Source organism: Elephas maximus, chromosome 1, assembly GCF_024166365.1.
Source record: "Elephas maximus indicus isolate mEleMax1 chromosome 1, mEleMax1 primary haplotype, whole genome shotgun sequence".
NCBI classification, from domain to species: Eukaryota; Metazoa; Chordata; class Mammalia; order Proboscidea; family Elephantidae; genus Elephas; species Elephas maximus.
Genome location: NC_064819.1, coordinates 76001623 through 76024816, shown reverse-complemented (window position 1 = coordinate 76024816; position 23194 = coordinate 76001623). Strand labels below are relative to the sequence as shown.

Below are 23194 nucleotides of genomic sequence, written 5' to 3'. Positions count from 1 at the left end.
AAGGACAAATATTGTATAAGACCACTATTATAAGAACTGGAGAAATAGTTTAAACAGAGAAGAAAATATTCCTTGATGGTTACAAGATAGGGGAGGGAGGGAGGAGGAGGGGTTTCCACTAATTAGATAGCAGAGAAGTTTCATTTTAGGTGAAGGGAAAGACAACACACAATACAGGAGAGGTCAGCACAACAGGACTAAACCAAAAGCTAAGAAGTTTTCTGAATGAATGCTGCGAAAGCCAGCATAGCAGGGGCGGGGATTTGGGGACCATGATTTCAGGGGACATCTAAGTCAATTGACATAATAAAATCTATTAAGAAAACATTCTGCATCCCACTTTGGAGAGTGCCGTCAGCGGCCATCTAAGATGCATCAATTGGTCTCAGCCCACCTGGAGCAAGGGAAAATGAAGAACACCAAAGGCACAAGGTAATTATGAGCCCAAGAGACAGAAAGGGCCACATAAACCAGAGACTACATCAGCCTGAGACCAGAAGAACTAGATGGTGCCCGGCTACAACTGATGACTGCCCTGAGGCAGCAGGAGAGCAGTGGGATAACAGACCCCAAATTCTCGAAAAAAGAGGAGTCTTAATGGTTTGACTGAGACTAGAAGAAACCCAGAGGTCATGTTCCTCAGACCTTCCGTTAGCCCAAGACAGGATCCATTCCCAAAGCCAACTCTTCAGACAGGGATTGGACTGGAGTATGGGATAGAAAATGATGCTGGTGAAGAACGAGCCTCTTGGATCAAGTAGACACATGAGACTATGTTGGCATCTCCTTTCTGGAGGAGAGACAAGAGGGCAGAGGGGGCCAGAAGCTGGCCGAATGGACACTAAAGAGAGAGTGGAGGGAAGGAGTGTGCTGTCTCATTAGGGCGAGACCAGTTAGGAGTATATAGCAAGGTGTACATAAATTTTTTATGAGAGACTGACTTGATTTGTAAACTTTCCCTTAAAGCACAATAAAAATTAATTAAAAGGAAGGATGTTTATGTACAAAATTTGCCTCCAGAAAATCTGTGATTACTAACTGACATTATGAAAGATTTACATGTGACTCATATATATCTCATGTGTAACACTCAAAACTCATGTGTAAAAATCTTTCTCCCCTTTCCAAAATTGGAGCACTTTCCAATGCTCCCCCAATCTGGGTTGCTGTTAATATTTGACAACAAAATTTTATTATTTCTCTCCTTACAGAATTCTTGTTATTTTTATACTTTGACAGGCCCAGCAAGCCTTCACTTGATTTGTGTGTGTACTGTTTGATGAGAAACTAGTTTGTTCTGTAAACCTTCATATAAAGCACAATAAAAAATAAAATTGCTGAGTAGAGTGACAGATAAAAATTACAGGGTTTCCTCACAGGAGCACAGAAAAGGGGCATCACCCTCAGTCCTAATGATCAGGGCTTGCTGTGGAAATTGGTGGCTCATCAATACTTCAGTTAATTTAAAGAAATTAAAAAGCTGAGTTGGTTGACGAGAAGTTGAATGGAGGGGATTTTTGGTCTTGGGTGAATATGATAGAGAATAAGTGGAGTATGGAGAGGTTCAGGTATATGTTTGGATCAGAGCCCTCAGAGAAGAGAAGTAGAATAGCAGGTGCAGGAAAGTGGAGGTCAGGGAGGGTTCTCCACAGTACAGAGTTTAGATTTTAATTTGAATATGATGAGTAGGAAAGAAGCGACTGCTTTAAAGAGGAACATGACGTTGCCCATTTTGATCCAAAGACCTCTTGGGCTTTTGGGTCAATACTGGATTGTCTCAGAGCTCAATCCTTAGACTTCTTCTCCTCTCTATTTATTATAAATTCCTGGCTAAGATCATCATCTTATGTTTTATAAGCTTATAATCTTACCATTTTATAGGAAAAGAAGCCAAATGATCAATTCATCTAATACCACATTCATCTAAAGCTATTATCTTAATATAATAAATAACTTCCATATTTCAAATTTCTATATAAAAGAAATAGTCATAGCATGATTATATTCTTAAGGATTATATTTTTCTATTTTCATTTTTTTATGAGCATTTCAAGAATTGGATCGATGGTAGAATTTCTAATTTCATTTCCATTATTTTTGAATATTAAGGTTCATGTGCATATTAATCATAAACTGGATATAATGTTTTATGACTCACTTACCCAGTAAAATCAAAAATCAAAAGAAATACACTTCTCACGTAGGCATCACATTTCTTCCTGTCAGGATGTCCTGTTGGTGCTACTTCAAAATGATACAACATTCTCCACTCCAGAACAGTTACGAATCTGGCCCAAACTACCTGCATCTCTTGCCTGAATTACTGCAGTAGCCTAACAACCTTCCTCCTGCTGGTTAGCAGCTGCCTGCTAAGCCTGCCTCCAACCTTCTTCTCTGTGTTGTGTGCTGGGTTGTGCCACCCAGATTTCCTCCTTTCAGGACCAAGGCATTTATTTCCCCAGCTGCCAGGAGTGTTGCTCCATCATGGCACAAAGTTGAGGCCCTCTCTAGAAACTGCCCTCAGCTAAAAGGAACTGCCTCAGTCAAGGTCATATCCCCTCTCTAAAAGCAGTTCACAGTACTGAATGCTCAATACATGTCTATAAAAGCCTGACTCTCTTGCCTCAACTCTGAAGAGCCATCCCATTTCCAGAGCTCCTCAAGGGATCAACTCAGGCCTATGTTGCTGCCTGCCAAATTTTTCCCTTCTAATCTTGCTTCACTTACTCCCTCACTGCTGTTCTTCACATAGCATTCCCTAAAAACATTCTGGGCACAGATACCTAATCCACGTGAATACAGTTTGTGCCAAGAGTGGTCCAAGAAACCATACATTAAATGGGATTTTGAAGCTGGATTACTCTCTATTCCTATGACGGTTAATATAGTGAATCAACGTTATCTTCTACAAATGTCCAGACAGCCTTAATAACCACGGACAATATAAGGCTCAGCAGATGAAAGTCTCTTTAGATGCTTTCACAGAGGTACTCTGTCTATTACATTTTGCCCTAAATAGGAATTAATCAACTTTAGCCTTCAAGGCGCACTACTTATTGTTCTCCCTACTTAAAATGCATCAATGGATCCTTACTATACTCAGGAAAAAAAAAAAAAAAAAAGCCGAAATCCTTATAATGATCTACAAGGCTTTACTTAATCCCCCCATCCCCACTCAATTTCCTCTCTGACCTTTTCTCCTACTGCTCTCCCCCTTGCTCACTCTGCTAAAGTTATTATTGACCTTCTTGCTGTACTTTAAATACATTAGACATCCTTCTGCCTCAGGACGTTTGCACTGACTATTCCCTTTGCTTTCAACACTCTATTCCAGATATGTGTACAACTAACACATCTTCTTCAAATACCACGTTATTAGTGAATCCACCGTGAACTTTCAGACTTTCACTACTCCTGAATGCCTGTCATTCCTAATTTTTTTCTTCAATATGCTTATGTACTTTTAATAAAATATGTAATTTACATAATCATTTTGTGTATTGCCTTTCTTTAACACTGGAATGTAAGGTCTATGCTGGAAAGATTTTTTTTTTCTTTTTAAAAATATTTTGTTTTCAGTGAAGCTTTACACAGCAAATTAGGTTCCCGTTTTACAATTTTTGTGCAAATTGTTCCGTGATGTTGGTTACAATTTTTGCAATGTGCCAGCACTCTCATTATTTCCATTCTGTTTGTTCTGTGTCCGTTTATCTAGCTTCTCTACCATTCTTTGCCTTCTAATGTTTGGGTAATTGTTGACTGTTTGCTCTTGATTGTCAAATAGAGCACATTCTTCACAGGTGATATTTATTTTACAAGCCAATCTATTATTTGACTGAAAGGATACATCTGGGGGTGACTTCGGTTCCAAGTTAGGGCCATAATCTCTATCAGTTCAGTAAATCTGTTGTTTGTTAAGAATTTGAGTTTTGTTTTACATTGAGGGAAAAAACTTTTGTCTGTATTTGTTTTCTACTGTAGCATTTGTTAATAGAACGATCCCTGGCACAGAATGTAGTTGTTGTTGTTATGTGCAGTCTTATAGCCACTCCATGTACCACAAAAGGAAACACTGCCCAGCCCTGTACAATCCTCACAATCATTGCTATGTTTGAGCTCATTGTTGCAGCCAACTTGTCAATCCATTTCATTGAGAGTCTTCCTTTTTTTGCTGACTCTCTACCAAGCATGACGACCTTCTCCAGGGACTGGTCCCTCCTGATAACATGTCCAAATCAGGTACGACGAAGCCTCAACATCTTCCCTTCTGGGGAGCATTTTTAAATTTCTCATCTCACAGATGATGAAAATGAAACCTAGAAAGATTATTGATTTTCCCTTTTCTGTAACAATGTAATAAATTTTGTATTAAAAGAGATGTGACTTGTTTTCATCCTTGGGTTCCTTCTACTGTACCAAGGTTATTGGAGGTGAGCGTGTTGGCAGAAGAGGGGAAGGGACAGGGTCCTTGTGACCCAGGAGTTAAAACTGGAGCCATTATTCCCTTTGGTTAAGTATAAAGAAAGTGACCTACCTGGAGCTGGACTCACAAGGACACATCAGCTAGGTCCTGAGGTATAAAAACAATAGCTAGGATATCCTAGAAAACATCTTTTAGGGAAACTTTCATATAAACAAATCTTAAACAGAGCACAGGAGACCCACATATTTTTGACTGTTATCTTTGTCTATTCCACCAAAAAAAAAAACCAAATTTTTTATTTTTAGCATTTAGTAAATAGTAAGATTTGTTGGACCAATGAAGACCCTCCTGTCATTACTGAAATCTGAACCAATGATTATTAAGAAAGGCAATTCAAAATGTAGAATCACATGTATTTAGCAGTTTTTAGCCAGTTTGCAAAGGTGAAACTTTTAATGATTTTACCCATTTGTAATGTTAATGCATACTGATGATTCTGTAACATTCCTTGGACTCTGGCAGACATGGCTCTGACAGCATGCTTGCCTGTGTTCCATGTTTGCCTTTTTAAACATTTGCTGAACAGACTCTTTCTACTTGCTTTTATTATAACTTTGTGATGATTTCACCCTGGGACACCCCTCACTTCCAGTTTAGTTTCTATTATCAGAAAGAGAGTTTTAACTTTCTTTTGCCTTCACACTGTTTGAAATCAGCTTTCCCATCAGCAGCTATCAAGTGTAACAGCTTCCTCACATTATGTCCAGCATTTCTGAACATGAAGACTGTACTATGTGGGACACTAGGCTGAATCAGCACCCCTTGCATAGAGAGCTTACAGATTCTTTGACCTAAAAGTGCACAGTGTAAATGCCAAAGTTTTAAGGGTGTGGAAATACAGCTTAAACAGATTGTGCTCAGTTCAGTGGTGAAGGAGAAAAGGAGGCCTGATTAGCACGGGAGCTCAATACAAAACTTGGGATGGCCCACCATCCTTCTGAAAGATTTGGGTTTCACAACAATTCGGTATGAACGACTTATTTCTGCATTTCCAGACAAGATAAATAGCCATATATAAACATAATTCCATCCAGATGCTGCTGGTTTTTAAACCCAACAACTTAACTACTTGTCCCTTACACTTTTGGGGTAATGACACTATCCCAGACCAAAGACAAGTTTAGTTAAATGGACTTTCAAATCAGTGAGGAACTCATTCTGAGAGTTGATTGGACAACACTTGAGCCACGAGAATTGCTCCTGAGGGAAAGATTTAATCTTTAGCCACAGCTCCATGGGCTCATACCTCACAAAAATTTTGTGTCCGCCTCACCTCCCCAAAGCAGCTGAAGGATTTCCTCCTGCATTCAGCAGAGATATTGATGTAGCAGGAGCCCTGGCGGCATGGTGGTTAAGAGCTCAGCTGCTAACTAAAATGTCAACTGCTCCATAGAAACACTAAGGAGTTGTGAATTGGCTTGATAGCAACAGGTATTGATATGCTATTGTGTGCCAGTCACTGCCAATACAAAGGTGGCAATACAGATGTGGTTCCTGACATAATGATGTCTTAGTTTCCCAGTGCTGCTGTGACTAAAATACCACAAGTGGGTGGCTTATAGAGAACAGAATTTTTTTCTTTTTTCTTTTTCATAGTTCAGGAGGCTAGAAGGCAAAATTCAACATGTGTCTCTATGGGGAGGTCCTTCCTTTTCTAGTTTAGATTTTTGTTGTTTTTAGGTGCTGGGGAGTTGGTACCGATTCATAGCAGACCCTTCAACAGAATGAAACACTGCCCGGTCCTGTGCCATCCTCACAATCATAGTTATGCTTGAGGTCATTGTAGCAGCCACTCTGTCAATCCATCTTGTTGAAGGTTTTTCTTTTTTGTTGACCCTCTAATTTACCAAGCATAATGTCCTTCTCCAAGGACTGGTCCCTCCTGGTAACATACCCAAAATATGTGACACAAGTCTCACCATCTTCACCTCTAATGAGAATTCTGGCTGTATTTCTTCCAAGAGAGATTTGTTAGTTCTTCTGGCAGTCCATGGGGGTATGGTTGTTGAGGTTCCATGGTGTAGTGGTTAGCACGTCTGCTTTACACGCAGAAGATCCTGGGTTCAATCCCCAGTGGGGCCAACTCAAGCTTTTAGCGGTCTGCTTCCTGTGCTTGCTTGTAGATTCACCTGCTTCTCTTGTCTTCTGGGTGTGTGCTCTGGTCTGCTTCCTGTGCTTGCTTGTAGATTCACCTGCTTCTCTTGTCTTCTGGGTGTGTGCTCTCTTGTCTCTGTGTCTAATCTGCTGTTTTCATCTCAGAAGTTAGTAGATTTAGGACATACCCTACACCGATATGGCCTCACTGACAGGACAAACAAACCCTATTTCCAAATGGGATTTCATCCACAGTTATATGTGTTAGAATTTACAACACATATTTTTGGAGGATACAGTTCCATCTGTAACAATACTTTAAAATTACAATTAACCTTTCAAAAAACTGTCAAACTGTTCTCTAAAGTGGCTGTGTCATTTTACATTCCCACCAGCACCATATGAGACTACCAATTTCTCCACATCCTAGGCAACACAGGTTATTCTCTATGTTTCCAGGTATAGACATGCAAGTAGGTGTGAAGTGGTATCTCATTGTGGTTTCTTTTGTACATCCATAATGACTATGAAGAGCACTGGTGGCATAGTGGTTAAGAGCTACAGCTGCTAACCAAAAGGTCAGCAGTTCAAATCCACCAGCCCTGCTTGGAAACTCTATGGGGCAGTTCTACTCTGCCCTATATACTCATTATGAGTCCAAATGGACTAGACAGCAATGAGTTTTTTTTTTTTTTTTAATAACTGTGGTGTTGAATATCTTTCTCTCTGCTCATTAGACATTTGTATGTCTTCTTTGGAGAAATGTTTATTCAAATCTTTTGTCTGTTTTAAATTTGGTTGTTTATCTTATTATTGATTTGTAGAAGTTCTTTACATATTCTGGATACAAATCCTTCATGAGATACATGATTCACAGATATTTTCCTCCAGCCTATCATTTGTCTTTTCCTTTTCCTAATGGTGCCTTTTGAAGTGCAAAACATTTTAATTTAGTCTAGTTTGTCAGTTTTTTCTTTATGGATAGTGCTTTTGGCATTATAGTTAAGAACTCTGTCTAACCCAAGGTCACAAAGATTTTCTCTAATGTTTTCACCCAAAACTTTTATAATTTAAGCTCTTACATTTAGGTCTGTGATCCATTCTGAGTTAACATTTGTGTATGGTTTGAGGTAAGGCTCTAAATTTATCTTTTTGTGTGTGGATATCCAACTGTCCCAGCACTATTTTTTGAAAAGGTTATCCTTTCTGTATTGAATTGCCTGGGTATTTTTGTGAAAAGGGCCGCTATGAGTCGGAAACCATTACTTGGCTATGAGTCAGAAGATTCTGTGTTCAACTCTGACTGGCTAAATATCTTAGCGAAAATAAATTCATTCCTAGTTTTCATTTATAGAAATTGATTGAATTTTCTAAAATAAATATTTTTGGTAATAAAAAATAGTACTAGTTTAATTTTGTCAATATTTTGCTTAATTTTGTTCTTTAACATATTTTAAAAATAGCTCATTAAGGACAGCAGAGTTCTACAGCCTGTTAGGACAGCTTCTGCTTTAGACACTGTCTTCAAAATTGATTTCACCCACAGTCACATGGATTTCCTTTTCACTACTGGCCCTGACTAAGGATTACTTATTCTTCCTTGTAGGAAAAGAAGCCATTTAAAATGATATTGAGGAGTATTAATCTTGACCATTTTAAACGAAAGCAAGTCATTGCACAGTAATCATTTCATCTAACACCACATTCATCTAAAATTATTATCTTAACATCGTAAATAGCTTCCATATTTCAAAATTCTTAAAAGAAATAGTCCTAGTTTCCATTGCTTGGTTGCTAACCAGAAGGTCAGTAGTCTGAATCTACCAGCTACTCCTTGGAAAACCTATGGGACAGTTTTACTAAATTCTTCTCTCAGAATCAGTTCTTTACTGATTTGAAAGTCCATTTAACTGAACTTGTGTTTGGCCTGGGATAGTGGCATTACCCCAAAACTGTGATGGGCAAGAAGCTAAGCTGTTGGATTTAAGAACCAGCAACATCTTGGATGGAATTATGCTCTTAGATGGCTTTTTATCTTGTCTGGAAGTGCCAAAATAAATCGTTCATACTGAATTGTTGTGGAACCCAAATCTTTCAGAGGGGTGGTGGGCCATCCCAAGTTTTGTAATGAGTTCCTGTGCTTATCAGGTTTCCTTGTCCTCACTCGACCCTAAATTGAGCCCAGTCTGTTTAAATTGTTATTTCCAACAGCCTCAAAACTTTGGTGCTTTATTGGGCACTTCTATGTCAAAGAATCTGTGAGCTCTCTGTGCACGGGGTACTGATTCAACTAATCTCCCTGCATGGCCCGGTCTGTCTGTTCAGAGATTTTTGTTCAGCAAAAACAAAGACGATCATTGCAATGAGGGATCTTCCAGCATGCACTGGGCACAAGAAACCAGGAGAATCCACAGAATCACAGACAGTCTCTAATATACTATTACAGAAGGAAGCAAATTAAGAAACCTTACATCATTTCAAAGGTGGGAAATATAACATATATGGACACATGGTTGGTTTAAGGAGTTTTTGTTGGTAGACGCTGTTCAGTTACTATAGGAAGGTGTTTTTGGGAACAACCCGGCAACATCTGCTCTTGGCTTAGTGACTTGCTAGGGGTTCTCAGGTCAGTCACAAGGAAATTGCAATACGCTCCTTTGTGACAGCAAACCAGACCCTATTACTTTGTCCTTTGAAAAAAAATTGTGATGCTATGTCTATTCAGTAATGGAAGTCATGTTGAATCAAAAAGCCTTTCTGATTTTATGTTTTGAATTGTGGATTTTGATACATACTTTGTGGGCAACATATGTTCCAAAAAATGTAAAACTTTTCAAATATGCTGCAAAATCCGTTTGGTTGCATTAGTTTTCAAATATCACACACACACAAAACTCAAAGCCACCAGGGCTCCTTAACAATTATACAGAAATCCACAAATATGCTTATAAGACTTATCTTGCTGTACAAAAGCTAAAAGAGACAAAACTTTAACCCAACCAGACTTCCTGGATGCATTGCCTCATACCTAAGCTTCCTACCTTAGTGAATGTTCCTCAAAGAACTTTTATTTTATTTTTCAACGTTACACCAACCCCCACTGGAGAGCAGCAAAACCTTTCAGTGGAGAAAGTCTCCTCCCAAGAATCCTGAGATCCCAAAAATGTTTGTGGACAGTTTCTTTCCAACATGGCACGGAAGTGTTTTAACTGGGAAATTCACATTGTTTACGCATGAAATTTTTATTACTGTTCAGAAGTTAAAAAACTTAATGATCTTAATATATTCTTGGTATGTCCTATTTAATATTATGCTCCAAGATTATTATATGTCTAAAGCTCTTTGAAATTAATGTCAATCATTATGCTTAAAAGTATTTTCATATAAAGTTTTTTTAAATTTACTTTATTTAGCCTTACATTAGTTATATAATTCCCATGAAGTCTTTCACTTTTAAGAATCATTAACATATTAATGACATCATGTTAATTAAACCAGATGAACAAGTCCTTTGGAAAGAAGAAAAAAATTGATGGAGACTCCTGATGACATTTGACTTGACACCAGAAGGCCCTAGCGCTCGATTTCAAAGCGGAGCCCTTTCCCTCTAAGCATTTGAGATCCTCACTTGGCAGAAAACCTGTACGTCCCACGCTCTGAATCTGAAAGGAACCAAGTCCACCCGTTCCATGCAGACGGGCATCTATGGGGCGGGCGCCTTTTTCTATTGACACCCGCCTCCACCCGCTTGGAAACCACGGAAACAGAGAGAAACCAGGCAGGGGAGGGGCTGGCACTCGCTGGAGGCGGGGCGAAGACCTGAGAGTCAGAGTCCCAAAGGGCACAATGTAGCCCAGGACCACACGGAGGGAAGGAGGATTCGTGCGTTGGTCAAGCGGTTTGAGTAAAGCCTGGTGGCGTAGCGGTTAAGTGCTACAGCTGCTAATCAAAGGGTTGGCAGTTCGCATCCGCCAGGCAGTCCTTGGAAACTCTATGGGGCAGTTCTACTCTGTCCCATAGGGTCGCTATGAGTTGGAATTGACTCCACAGCACTGGGTTTGGTTTTTTTGTTGTTGTTGTTGTTAAGTTGGTTTAACCCAAAACCCACTGCTGTCAAGTCGGTTGCTACCCATAACGGCCCTACAGGAGAGAGTAGAACTGCCCCATATGGTTTCCAAAGAGCGCCTGGTGGATTCGAACTGCTTACCTTTTGGCTAGCAGCTGTAGCTCTTAACCACTACGCCACCAGGGTTTCCGTACTTTGGGTTACGAGGGAGAAAGTCCCGTGTAAAATTAGTTCAATACAAAATTCAAAAACGTGTTTTCCCACCTTATTTCATAGCAAGGCCTTTCCTATATTGGGCAAACCCGATAACCACGATTACAATGAAACTGGCCTTGAGTCGCAAGTTCCCTCTACAGAATAGAGTTTTTTTAGATGCCACAGACTGGATAATCTCAAAGCAGTCTTTTCCTCCAGGAAACTCTCACAGTCACAGTACGCTTCTTTCACTCATACTTTTTGCGTGTTAAAATTAACAACCAAACTCCACTGCTCTTAACTGTCAATGGACCGGATTCCTTTACAAACACAGGCAGGCTGGTGAGAGGTGAGGGATCATATGATTTCAAGAAACTTCTCAATATTGTCCCATGGAAATTACTCTTGTTTATACCTCTCTAGTGAAAGAAAATTACTCTTTAGGACCCAGGGGCCCAGACCGAACTCTGGAGGCCCATGGATCCGCAGTAGGGGCTGGACTGCTGCAGGGATACACCCTGGAATGTCAACCTGCAGGGCAGATACATGGAGTGGGAGTGATTAGCAAGACTGGACTCTATATTGTCCATTCCTGGGACATCAAACGTCTTTATATTCGGCTTCACACATGCCTATTTCTTGGAAGTTTGTCTGCAGCTTCTTTGTTGCATTTATTTGATTTACTGGAGTAGAACGAAAACTCTGATATATTTTTCTTTTCTTTCTTCTTCCCTTCGTTTTCACTATCTCCCCTTAACATTCCATTTTTGCTTAGCTAGAAGGGAGCTGCCTTTTTCAAGGTTTGCCTTAAGCATCACTTAGTATAGCCGACCCACACACTCAGTACCTAGCGTAGAGATGGCAGTTGCCCCCAGATCAGTAGGGAAAAGATGGTGGTGTCTGCGCTTCTTTACCCCAGAGTCTGTTTTTTCTGGGGGTGGCTGGGACAGAGAGAGTAGCTTCACATCTGCAAAATAACCTGAGCGTTGTGACCTCCACTGTTTGAATGTTGCAGGCAATGATTAAAAGAATATATTGGCCGGTTAGTAAAATCTAGAGCCTTTGTTCATTTTTCTAAAACCTGATCCTCAGCAAAGACAATATTCTGGACGCTTTTTCCGTTTCGCAAGCTGAAATTATTGAGCAACCCACCACCCTGTGCGGGCACCCGGGATACCAGAGGAGTAAAGAACGAGACAACACAGTCCTCAGCCTTAGGGAAAGGAAAGAGGAGCATAAGCAGTTAATGACAATTAAATCGCAAAATGGACCTACAGAGATCCAAGCGGCAGGGCTTTTTCACCGAACACAGAGAAGGGGAATCTCTCCAGGATTTAGAAACAGGGTCGGCAGATCCACCAGGAACGTTCCTTCCTTTCTGGAGCGGAATTCTCACTTCGTGAGTGGGGACCAAATCGACCATATTCTTCTCGGGGGTGTCTGGATCCTTCTCAAAGGCTTCCCAGAGTAGGACGAAGGAGCCCACTCTAGTGAACGTTTCTCTTGGGACGAAATCGACGAGCTCCAGAACGTCTTATTTTGCAATGGAGGAGCGAAGTTCATTTCTCCTGAGGTAGAGTTTCTGTGTTTCTTTTTCTTTCTGCTGGAGTGCGGAAAGGGGAAATAGGAAACATAAAGAGAAGCTTGATAAAATGGTATTATTTAGTTATAGTTAAAATTATGTAAATATGTAAATTATGGGTGTAAATTAAGAGAAATTACATCATCTTCAAAGGTTGGTAATGTACTATATGGGCATACGTGATTAAGGAGTCTTTGTTGGCTAGATTCCATTGAGTTACTATGGTGAGGTTTCCTTGGGAACAAGATCTGTTCCTGGCTTAGTGATTTGCAGTGGGTTCTCAGGTTAGTCAAAAGGATATTGTAACACGCACCTTCGTGAGAGCCTAACTTCCACTTGGCATAGCCTCTTTATTGGCTAAGATAAAGTACCCTTCTTGAACATTCTTCCCCTAGGTATGAAAAACAATGAGTTTTAGTTTGTACTCTCATTTCTTTCTGGAACTTTTCCTAATGATTTTAACAAATGTTCACACATAATGGATTTCAGCATTAACCACAACCCCTTGACAAACTTTTATATAAAAGTCGATTCAAGTCCCTGGACTCTACTTCACCCTCACTACTTCTGGCCAAGCACCTATTTGATTTTTAAGGTGCCCTTTTTTTTTTTTTTTCCTATGTCATGTCATGTCCAGGGTCCTGATGGTGCAGTGGCTCAGAGCTTGGCAGTTATCCAAAAGTTGGCAATTCGAATCCACTAGCCGCTCCTTGGAAAACCAATGGGGCAAATATACTCCGTCCTATAGGTGTTTTTTTTTTTTTTTTTATAGGTGTTACTGTGAGTCCGAATTGACTCTAAGGTAAAGCCTTTTTTTTTTTTTTTTTTCCGTACAAGCAGCCACATTATTGTCTCAGGACCCTTCACTCTGAATTCTGTGCCCGGAACCGAAGGAGACCTGGCCTTTCCTATTGGAAAGCCGCTGCAGAGGGTGCGGAATCTTTTCTAACTCAATAGAAAACGGAGAACCTGACAAGCAACTGGGCCCGGGCAAGTCAGTTACATGATTCTTTTAATTTAAAGTCTGGTACTCCAAAAGGAACATGAAGGTTAGGGGCTTGGTTGAAACCAAAGCCTATTCAGATGGAGAGTTCCTGGTGCTGAATTCAGAGTTCACAAAAAGAGCAACTTATATGTTTCCGCCCGGTTTCGAACCGGGGACCTTTCGCGTGTTAGGCGAATGTGATAACCACTACACCACGGAAACTCGCTTACCGAAGTACCATTTTGTTTCAAAATTGATTAATCTGAAATTTTGTGATTTTCTTCAGGACATTTGCATGATTGAAGAGCGTTTTTTTTTTTCCCCTTACACTTTCCAATTCTTAGTATTAACAGTATCAGAGCAAGATAAATCATAGCCAAGCAAAGGCTACTCCCAGGGTCCCAGTTCCTTCACAAGCACCAGGTAGGGAAATCTCGGGCAAATTCTAAGAAATTTCTTGAAAAATTCTAGGCTCAATTCTCTGCCGGTGTAAGACGCAATGTTCTTCATCTCCAGATGACTGAACATGAACCTGTAGGAACTAGGAGCTCAGTAAGCCTTCTGCACTTTGTGCCCCGGCATTAGAGGGAGAGACCGAGGAGCAGAGAGTGTGGGTGTAGCGCTGTGCAGAGTTGTCTGTCAAGGAGGGTCGTGGGTGGTGGGGACTTTGTGGAAGTGGCATCTTTAGCGAGTGAGTCTATGTGCTGTCAAATGAACACTTCAGCTCTGTATCAATCATGTTTTCTGCTGTGGAACGTGTAAATTTGGTGTCCGATATCCTTTAATCTGTTTTATAGCAGGAAGATGACCATTGTGTTGTACCTGACTCTTCTTTTTTATTCATTCCATTCAATTGTCTTAAGTCACTGGAAGTAATCTGCTGTCCGCTAGGTTCTAAAATTAAACACTCTGAAGGCTGTGTCTGCGTGAAGGTGCTCAGCAGTGAAAATGTGCTTGTTCCCAGAGTAACTCGTGACAAGACAGCCTTCTCAGCCTCTGAGAAAGGTCACATTCAATCTCCTTCTTGTGGCAGCTAAAACACGACCTGATGAAAATATTGTGAGTAAAGGAGGCGAAAGCATGTTTTTCACTAGCACAATCTCCAGCCTCACTCTCATTTGTTTTGAGATCAGATCAACGGGATAAACAGAGATTCCATTTAAAACATATGTTTGTTAACATTTCTCAACAATTTGCTTTAATACTTACTTTAAAGAAATTACTGAGCAACCCAATCCCATGCTTATTGTAATCCCAGTCTTATAATAAGCATCTTAAATTGAACATATCCCAAACTGGAATTCATATCTGTTCTCTGAAACTGTTCCAACCATATTGATCCCTGTCTTATTGAACCGTAACTCCATCCTTCCAGCAGTTTAGGACTAAGAAACTGGGTCCTTCATTGCCTCCATTTTTGCCCTATTCCCCATATCCAATCACTCATGAAATCTTCTTTGCTTATTCTTCAAAATATATATGGAATTTGGCCACTTCTCGACACTTCCATTACCACCAGCCTGGCCCAAGCCATAATATTCTCTGATGTGGAATATTATTAATGTCTAATAAATATGTCTTGAGTTTTCCTCCATTTTGGTTTAGCAAGATACTTTCTACAGAACACTTAAAACACAACGATGGCTCCTTATTGTAGTCTTCAGTTAAAATCCAGCAATGGCTCCTTATTGCACTTAGAAAAAAGAAAGAAAGAAAAAAAGCCAAAACCCTTATAATGACTTAGAAGGCTCTACATAATCTCCGTGCATCCCATTCAATCCTCTCTGACCTTTTCTGCTACTACTATCCCTCTTGCTCTCTCTGCTGCAGTTATGACTTACTTGCTCTACTTTAAATACACCACACATTCTTCTGCCTCAGGACATTTGCACTGACAATTCTCTTTGCTTGCAACACTCTTTTCTGATATGTGTATAACTAACTGATCTTCAAAACCAAAAAAACCAAACCCACTGCCATGGAGTTGATTCTGACTCATAGCAACCCTATAGGACAGAGTAGAACTGCCCTGTAGAATTTCCAAGGAGCACCCGGTGGATTTGAACTGCTGACCTTTTGGTTAGCAGCCGTAGCACTTTACCAGTACACCACCAGGGTTTCTAATATCTTCAAATATCACATTATTATTGAAGCCATTCTGAACTTCCAGACTTCCACCGTTCCTGAACACATCATCTTCTTCCCTGATTTTTTTCTCCAAAACACTTATCTATTTTTAACAAACTATGTGATTTACTTAATCATTTTGTGTACTGTCTTTATCACTGGAATGTAAGCTCTATGAGGGTGGAGACATATGTGTTTGTTTACTACTGTACCTTTGTGGAAATCCTGGTGGTGTAGTGGTTAAGAGACATAGCTGCTAGCCCAGAAGGTTGGCAGTTCAGACCCACTGGGCCCTCCTTGCAAACTGTATGGGGTAGTTCTACCTTGTCCAATAGAGCTGCTGTCAGTCAGAATCGACTCGACAGCAATAGGTTTTGGTTTATGGATGTGGGGAGATGGAGACTCACTACAGAAAATCATTAAGGCCACTTTGACATGGAGGAATCGAGATTCTCATTATTCCTGTTTTGAAGTCAAAGCTTTCCCCTGAACCAAGCACATGTACTGACAGGCTAGATCTCTCTCTTTTTTCCAATTAGAAGGTAGATTAATAAGTAAGGATGGGAAACAAGTGCATGATGAATTCTCCTCCTCGATCTGAAAAAGTTATTATTTTTTTTAACCCTGCCTCCTTCTCTTCCATCTCAGGGCTCCTCAGGACTTCCCCAGGGTGCTGTTACATATATTCATTTCTCCCCATTCAACTTGGAGCTCCTGAGTAGAGGGCATGCCTAGAAGAGCCATACTGGAATCTGAGACAAAGGAAAAATTAGTAATACTTATCTTGTCTTTATTCAAAACGGTGATGTTTGCTCATCGTGAATTTTTTGCATTTATTCTAATTTTTAAAAATATTGCATTAGACATCAATTGGTCTCAGCCCACCTGGAGCAAAGGAGAATGAAGAACAACAAACATACAAGGTAGTTATGAGCCCAAGACACAGAAAGGGCCACATAAACCAGAGACTACATCAGCCTGAGACCAAAAGAACTAGATGGTGCCTGGCTACAACTGACGACTGCCCTGACAGGAAACACAACACAGAACCCCCAAGGGAGCTGCAGAACAGTGGGATGCAGACCTCAAATTCTCATAGAAAGACCAGATTAATGGTCTGATTGAGACTAGAAGGACCCCAGTGGTCATGGTCCCCAGACCTTCTGTTAGCCCAAGACAGGAACCATTCCCAAAGCCAACTCTTCAGACAGGAATTGGACTGGACAATGGGATAGAAAATGATGCTGGTGAAGAGTGGGCTTCTTGGATCAGGTAGACACTTGAGACTACGTTGGCATCTTCTGTCTGGAGGGGAGAGGAGAGGGTGGAGGGGGTCAGGGACTGGCTGAATGGACATGAAAAGAGAGGATGGAGGGAATGATTGTGCTGTCTCATTGAGACGAGAGCAATTAGGAGTATATAGCAAGGTGTGTATAAATTTTTGTATGAGAGCCTGACTTGACTTGTAAACTTTCCCCTAACGCACAATAAAAATTTTAAAAAATTGCATTAGAATATAATTTAACTTGATTACTGAGTTAAATTTTGCACCTAGTCCCAGCCCTGATAACTACTGTCTAATCATTTAGCTAATTTCCAACTTTCCAAAGCACAGAAATTTGTCTGGTAGTATTACATTTTCACTGTAATATAATTTCTTCATGTTCTCTTTTCCTTCTCTATTCACTTAAATTATAGCCACTTCCTTGCATACGGTCTCAAAACTCTTGCCGTTCTTTCACTTTACACTTTTTAATAAAGCTACAATGCAGGATAAACCCAGCTCTCCCTATTCTGTGCCTGCATGTGAGCAGTTGAATAATGCTGGTGAAAAACACATTTGTCTCCTTATATATCTATGACAAGCGGGCCTCTAATGCTGCTAGTCAGTCATCCTATTTGCCTTTATTCCATTAAATTTTTCCTAGATGATCATTTCACACTTTATCTGCTCTCCTCAGATTTCCTCCACCTTCTCAACCACCTTCACTCTTAGCTGATGAATTGCACTCTACTAAAGAATGTGAAGCAACCAATAGAGAATTTCCACAAATATTTACACAACTGCGAGTCTCTATGCCAAGCTACTTTATTTCTATGAGGGTTTAATGACCTATGCGCCAATTTAATCTATTCACTTCTACAATAGAGCTTACCTCCTGCACCATACTCAAGGACAACCACTTGTCTGTTTTTTGTGTTGCATGTACTTTCGTGTTGCTGTGATACTGGAAGCTATGCCATAGATATTTCAAATACCAGCAGGATCACCATGGTGGACAGATTTAACCAGAGCTTCCAGACTAAGACAGATTAGGAAAAAGGGCCTGGAAATCTACTTCTAAAAAAACCGGCCAGTGGAAACCTTATAAATAGCAGTAGAACATTTTCTGATGGACCAAGTAGGTTTTGTTCTGTTGTTCACGGGGTCGCTATGATTGGTAATCAACGCGATGCCACCTAAAAACAACAACATACTCCAGAACATTATTCCAGCCATTTTCTTCTCTATAATAGATCAGTTGCACTAGCATACAAATATGTTAATTATTTCTCAGATCTTAAAAAAAAAAAATTTATTAATCTAATTTCTCGATTCACCTGTGGCCATTTTGCCAGCTCATTTTGGAGAAAATCTCTCTAAAATGTATCCATATTTGCTATCTTCAATTGGTCTACACCCCCTCTCCCTTAACTCCACTCCAATCATTTTATGTATACATAGGTATGTGTATACATATACATTATACATATCTTATTCATTTTTTTGTTGTTCTTGTTGAGAATATACACAGCAAAACATACACCTATTCAACCGTTTCTACATGTACAATTAATTAAGTGCCAATCAGGTTTTGGTGCCACCACTCCACCAAAACTGCTCTAATCAGTCACAGTGACATTTCCCCAAGAGTCCTTGCCACCTCTTTTATGCTTAACAAATTATATATATATATATATATATTGCTATCGAGTGGGAAAGGCACTGCTATTTGAGCTACCTCAAATAATCTTACAGGCTTATCCCTACTGTAAGTAATTTTTCATCTTATTTTAATTCAGCCCAGTAGGGCCTGCTGTCAGAGAAGCTTCATGCTGAACCTGAAGTGGTTTCAGCCATCATTGCTTGACTCCCTCTGAGAAAGCCTCACACCTTCCGTCAAGGCTGTTGTTGTTAAATGCCGTCAACTGTGTTCCTACTCGTAACGACCCCATGCACAACAAAACGAAACACCGCCCGGTCCTGCGCCATATGTTCACAATTGTTGTTATGTTTGAGTCCACGTTTCTTCTCATTTTGAGTCGTGCCACATCAGTACATGAAGGTTCCGAAAGCTTGACTCCATCCATGTCATTAAGGTCCACTCTACTTTGAGGACGCAGGTCTTCCCCAGTCGTCTTTTGAGTGCTTTCCAACCTGGGAGGCTCATCTTTCAGCAGTATATCAGAAAATGTTCCGTTGCTGTTCATAAGGTTTTCACTGGCTAATTCTTTTCAGACGTACACTGCCAGGTCCTTCTTCCTAGTCTGTCCTAGTCTAGAAGTCTAGAAGCTCAGCTGAAACAAGTCCGCCATGGGTGACCCTGCTGTATTTGCATGTCAATGGCATAGCTTCCAGCGTCACAGCCAACTCGGAAGCTCCCACAACACGTCAAACCGACAGACGGTGGGGGAACTAGCTAATTTTCAATCAAGGGAAATTGGCTAATTTTCATGAAGCATCGCAAGGTGAAAAATCTCTGTTGTTTACGATATATATATTTAATTTTTATGTTTATATGGATAATATGGAAACCCTGGTGACGTAGTGGTTAAATGCTCCGGCTGCTAACCAAAAGGCCAGCAGTTCGAATCCACCAGGCACTCCTTGGAAACTCTATGGGGGCAGTTCTAGGGTCGCTATGAGCCGGAATCTCGACGGCAGCGGGTTTGGTTTATGGATTATATATATATGTATATATATATAAACTAAAAGATAAATCCGTTGCCGTGGAGTCGACTCTGACTCATAGTAGAATTGCCCTCTCAAGTTTCCAAAGAGCGGTTGGTGGATTCGAGCTGCCGTCCGTTTTTGACTATCAGCAGAGGTCTACCAGGGTTGCGCCACCCGGGTTTCAATTCAAACTCACTGCGGTGGAGTCAATCCCGACTCATAGCACCCCTAACAAGACAGAATAGAACTGCTCCATAGGGTTTCCAGGTCTGTAAACCTTTACCGAAGCAGAACTGCCGCTTTTTTTTTTTTTTCTTTCTCAGTGCGGCTGGTGGGTTCGAACCGCCGATCTTTCAGTTAGCAGCCGAGGGCTTTTACCTCTGTTCCACCAAGGCTCCAAACAAAACCTTTGCTGTCAGGAGTGGGATTCGAACCCACGCCTCCAGGGGAGACTGCGACCTGAACGCAGCGCCTTAGACCGCTCGGCCATCCTGACTTGCTTAGTTTAACTGCTGGTTTGTTTTATTCTTTGGCCCTACGGCAAAAAGCAGTAAAAAACTGTCCCTTCTTTTTTTTTCGAAACGAGGTATATACAGCCTGTGTCTGTACAGATTCTAAAATTGAGCGAAAGCTAGGATAGTTAGAATCAGGGTACAGACTGACAAACACTAACTCAGCTGAGGTTTTGGGGTGCTGTGAGAATACAGAAAGGATAATTATTTCCTGGAGGGAGAAGCGGTGAGGGATCAAAAGGGGAAGATAAACTGGATGAGGAGTGGTCTCGGCTAGGTCACAACTTTCTCAAACTGGGCTGTTTGATCTGAAGTGTACTTTTGAGATATGTTGGTTGAGAGGATTATCCTGTAATCTTCGCAGGGCTGGCTTGTGCAAATTGGAAGGAGGACTGAAGCATTTATTTACTGAGCACTAACACTTTTTTTTTTTTAACATACATACACTAACATACAAATTTTTTTTTTTTTTTTTTTTAACATACAAGGTCTTGAAGTGGTGTGACAGCTCCTTTGGGGGCTAGATCATTTCCTATCCAATTTCCAGAAATCCCCTCTAAATTCTATCTATGCACCACTCCCATTTCACCAAACCCAACTGAATATCAATGACTATATTCAGGCATTGTTTCTTTTTTATCCCAATATCCCCAACTCGTTATCCTACCAGTTTATATAGATTTAATGAGTATCATTTTGTTTGCGATTTTTATATGTAGGTATTTTTTGCTCATATATTTTAATTTACAAAAAATTACTGTGTTAAATATCTTTTTGAGCTTCATAAGATTTATAAATATTGTTACATGTACATTTATTCTGTTACATCTTACAGTTGCATAATACATTTACCACGCTTTACCAATCTACTGTCTGATGATGGTATCAGTGTTGAATTTGATTCTAAAAGACTAAAAATAATGCTGCATTAACAAGCATATATGGTACTATCTATTTTATACTTTAGTAAGATTTGGGAGTGTGAGGCATATACACCTAGGAGCAGACTACCTGGGTCATTGTGTAGGAATAATCTTGAGTAAAGTATGAGACTGCTCCCCAGAATGCTACATCAGTATGCACTTCCACCAGAACGTGAAAGTTCTTATATTCCCATTCCTGCAATAACTGATACATCTAGCTTCCGAGTCTGCCAATCCAATGTAGGTAGAGTATTATCTCATTTTTTTTTTGCATTTTTATGGATTACTAATAATATTGTTTAAAATTTTTTTTTGTCTTTCCAGATTCCTCTGTACCCTGGGTTTGACACGTATCTGTCTATATTCTTTATCTATTTTCTGTTGAGCTTGCTGCAAGATCTTGCTAATTTTCTTGGCTTCTTACTACATTGTATAGATTAAGCTGTTGTGACATAAACATTTCCAGTATCTTCTACTTTTGTCACACCTGTCTATTTACTTTTTCCTCGCGGCTTTTATTGAACATATCTTGGATTTGGACAAAGTGAACTATACAAACCCATTGTGGTAGAGTCCATTTCCACTCATAGCGACCCTATAGGGCAGAGTAGAACTGCTCCATAGGGTTTCCAAGGAGCCGCTGGTGCACTTGAACTGCCGATCTTTTGGTTAGAAGTTGTAGTAAAAGCTCGGGTGCTAACCAAAAGATTAACAGTTCAAATCCACCAGCCGCTCCTTGGAAACCCTATGGAGGAGTTCTTTTCTATCCTGTAGGGTCACTATGAGTCAAAATCGGCTCAACTGCAAGGAGTTAAGTAAACTATAGCAATGTCTTACTGTACTGTTTGTGGTTTTGAAGCGTTCCTTGAAGGTCATTTTCTGTCTTCTAAGTCATAAAGATATTTTTCCAGATAAAATTTCTACTGACTTAATTTTTTGACCCATCGTATTTAGTATTTAAACTTTCTAAAAAAAAAAAAAACTTTCTAGATAATTATATTCTATAAACTCTACAGATGATTCTACTGTATAGTGAATATTAAGAATCACAATAAGAGGATAGTATGAAAACTCTTGTATATGTCATTGTGTGAGAAAACTCCTTTTTCTGATATGCTGTTTTTTTGCACTCACCACTCACTCTTCCCACTCCAGCTCTGATCCTAGCACTGACAGGTGTAGATTTTCCTCAATATTTGGCAAATGCAAGAATCTCTCAGGCCACCTCTTTGATCCCTGGCACAGATGAAGTAAAAGGCCAAAGATAAAACTCTGAGGTGGATGGACCAAGGAACTAAGTGATGCATTCCTTTATCATGGCTTCATCTGTCAATAACGGAAATATGTGCGTGCCAGAAGAAAGGAAATAATAAAGATCAGAATAGAAATAAGTGAAATAGAGAATAGAAAAACAATAGAGAAAGGATCAACAAAACCAAAAATTCCTTATTTAAAAGGATCAACAAAATCGACAAACCACTGACCAAACTGACAAAAGAAAAACAGGAGAGAACACAAATAACCTAAATAAGAAATGAAATGAGGGACATTACAACAGACCCAACTGAAATAAAAAGGATCATAAAACAGTATTATGAAAAACTATACTCCAACAAATTTGAAAACCTAGAGGAAATGGACAAATTTCTAGAGACACACTACCTACCCAAACTAACACAAAATGATGTTGAAAATCTGAACAGACCCATAACAAAAGAAGAGATCAAAAAGGTAAAAAACAAAAAACTCCCAACCCAAAAAAGCCCTGGCCCAGAAGACTTCACTGGAGAACTCTACCAAACATTCAGAGAAGAGCTTACACCAGTACTACTCAAACTATTTCAGAATATAGAAAAGGAAGCAGTACTTCCAAATCCATTCTATGAAGCCAGCATAACCCTGTTACCAAAACCAGGCAATGACACAACAAAAAAAGAAAATTACAGACCAATATCTCTCATGAATATAGATGCAAAAATTCTCAACAGAATTCTAGCCAATAGAATTCAGCATCATATTAAAAAAAAAAAAATGACCAAGTAGGATTTATACCAGGTATGCAAGGATGGTCCAACATTAGAAAATCAATCAACGTAATCCTCCACATAAATAAAAGGAAAGAAAAGAATCACACGATCATCTCAACCAATACAGGAAGGGCATTTGACAAAATCCAACACCTATTCCTGATAAAAACTCTCAATAAAATGTGTATAGAAGGGAAATTTCTCAACATAACAAAGGACACATGTGCAAAACCAACAGCCAATATCATTCTCATTCCCCTTGAGAA

At 39.9% G+C, this 23194-nt stretch overlaps 3 non-coding genes across 3 annotated transcripts; 1 reads left to right on the top strand and 2 right to left on the bottom strand.

Moving 5' to 3' along the window:
* Positions 1 to 6492: 6492 nt before the first annotated feature.
* TRNAV-UAC (transfer RNA valine (anticodon UAC)) lies at positions 6493 to 6565 on the top strand. The gene has a single exon. It is a non-coding gene; the product is annotated as a tRNA-Val (tRNA).
* A 6989-nt stretch (positions 6566 to 13554) lies between these two features.
* On the bottom strand, positions 13555 to 13627 carry TRNAV-AAC (transfer RNA valine (anticodon AAC)). Its single transcript has one exon. It is a non-coding gene; the product is annotated as a tRNA-Val (tRNA).
* A 6252-nt stretch (positions 13628 to 19879) lies between these two features.
* Positions 19880 to 19962, bottom strand: TRNAL-CAG (transfer RNA leucine (anticodon CAG)). The gene has a single exon. It is a non-coding gene; the product is annotated as a tRNA-Leu (tRNA).
* Positions 19963 to 23194: the final 3232 nt, after the last annotated feature.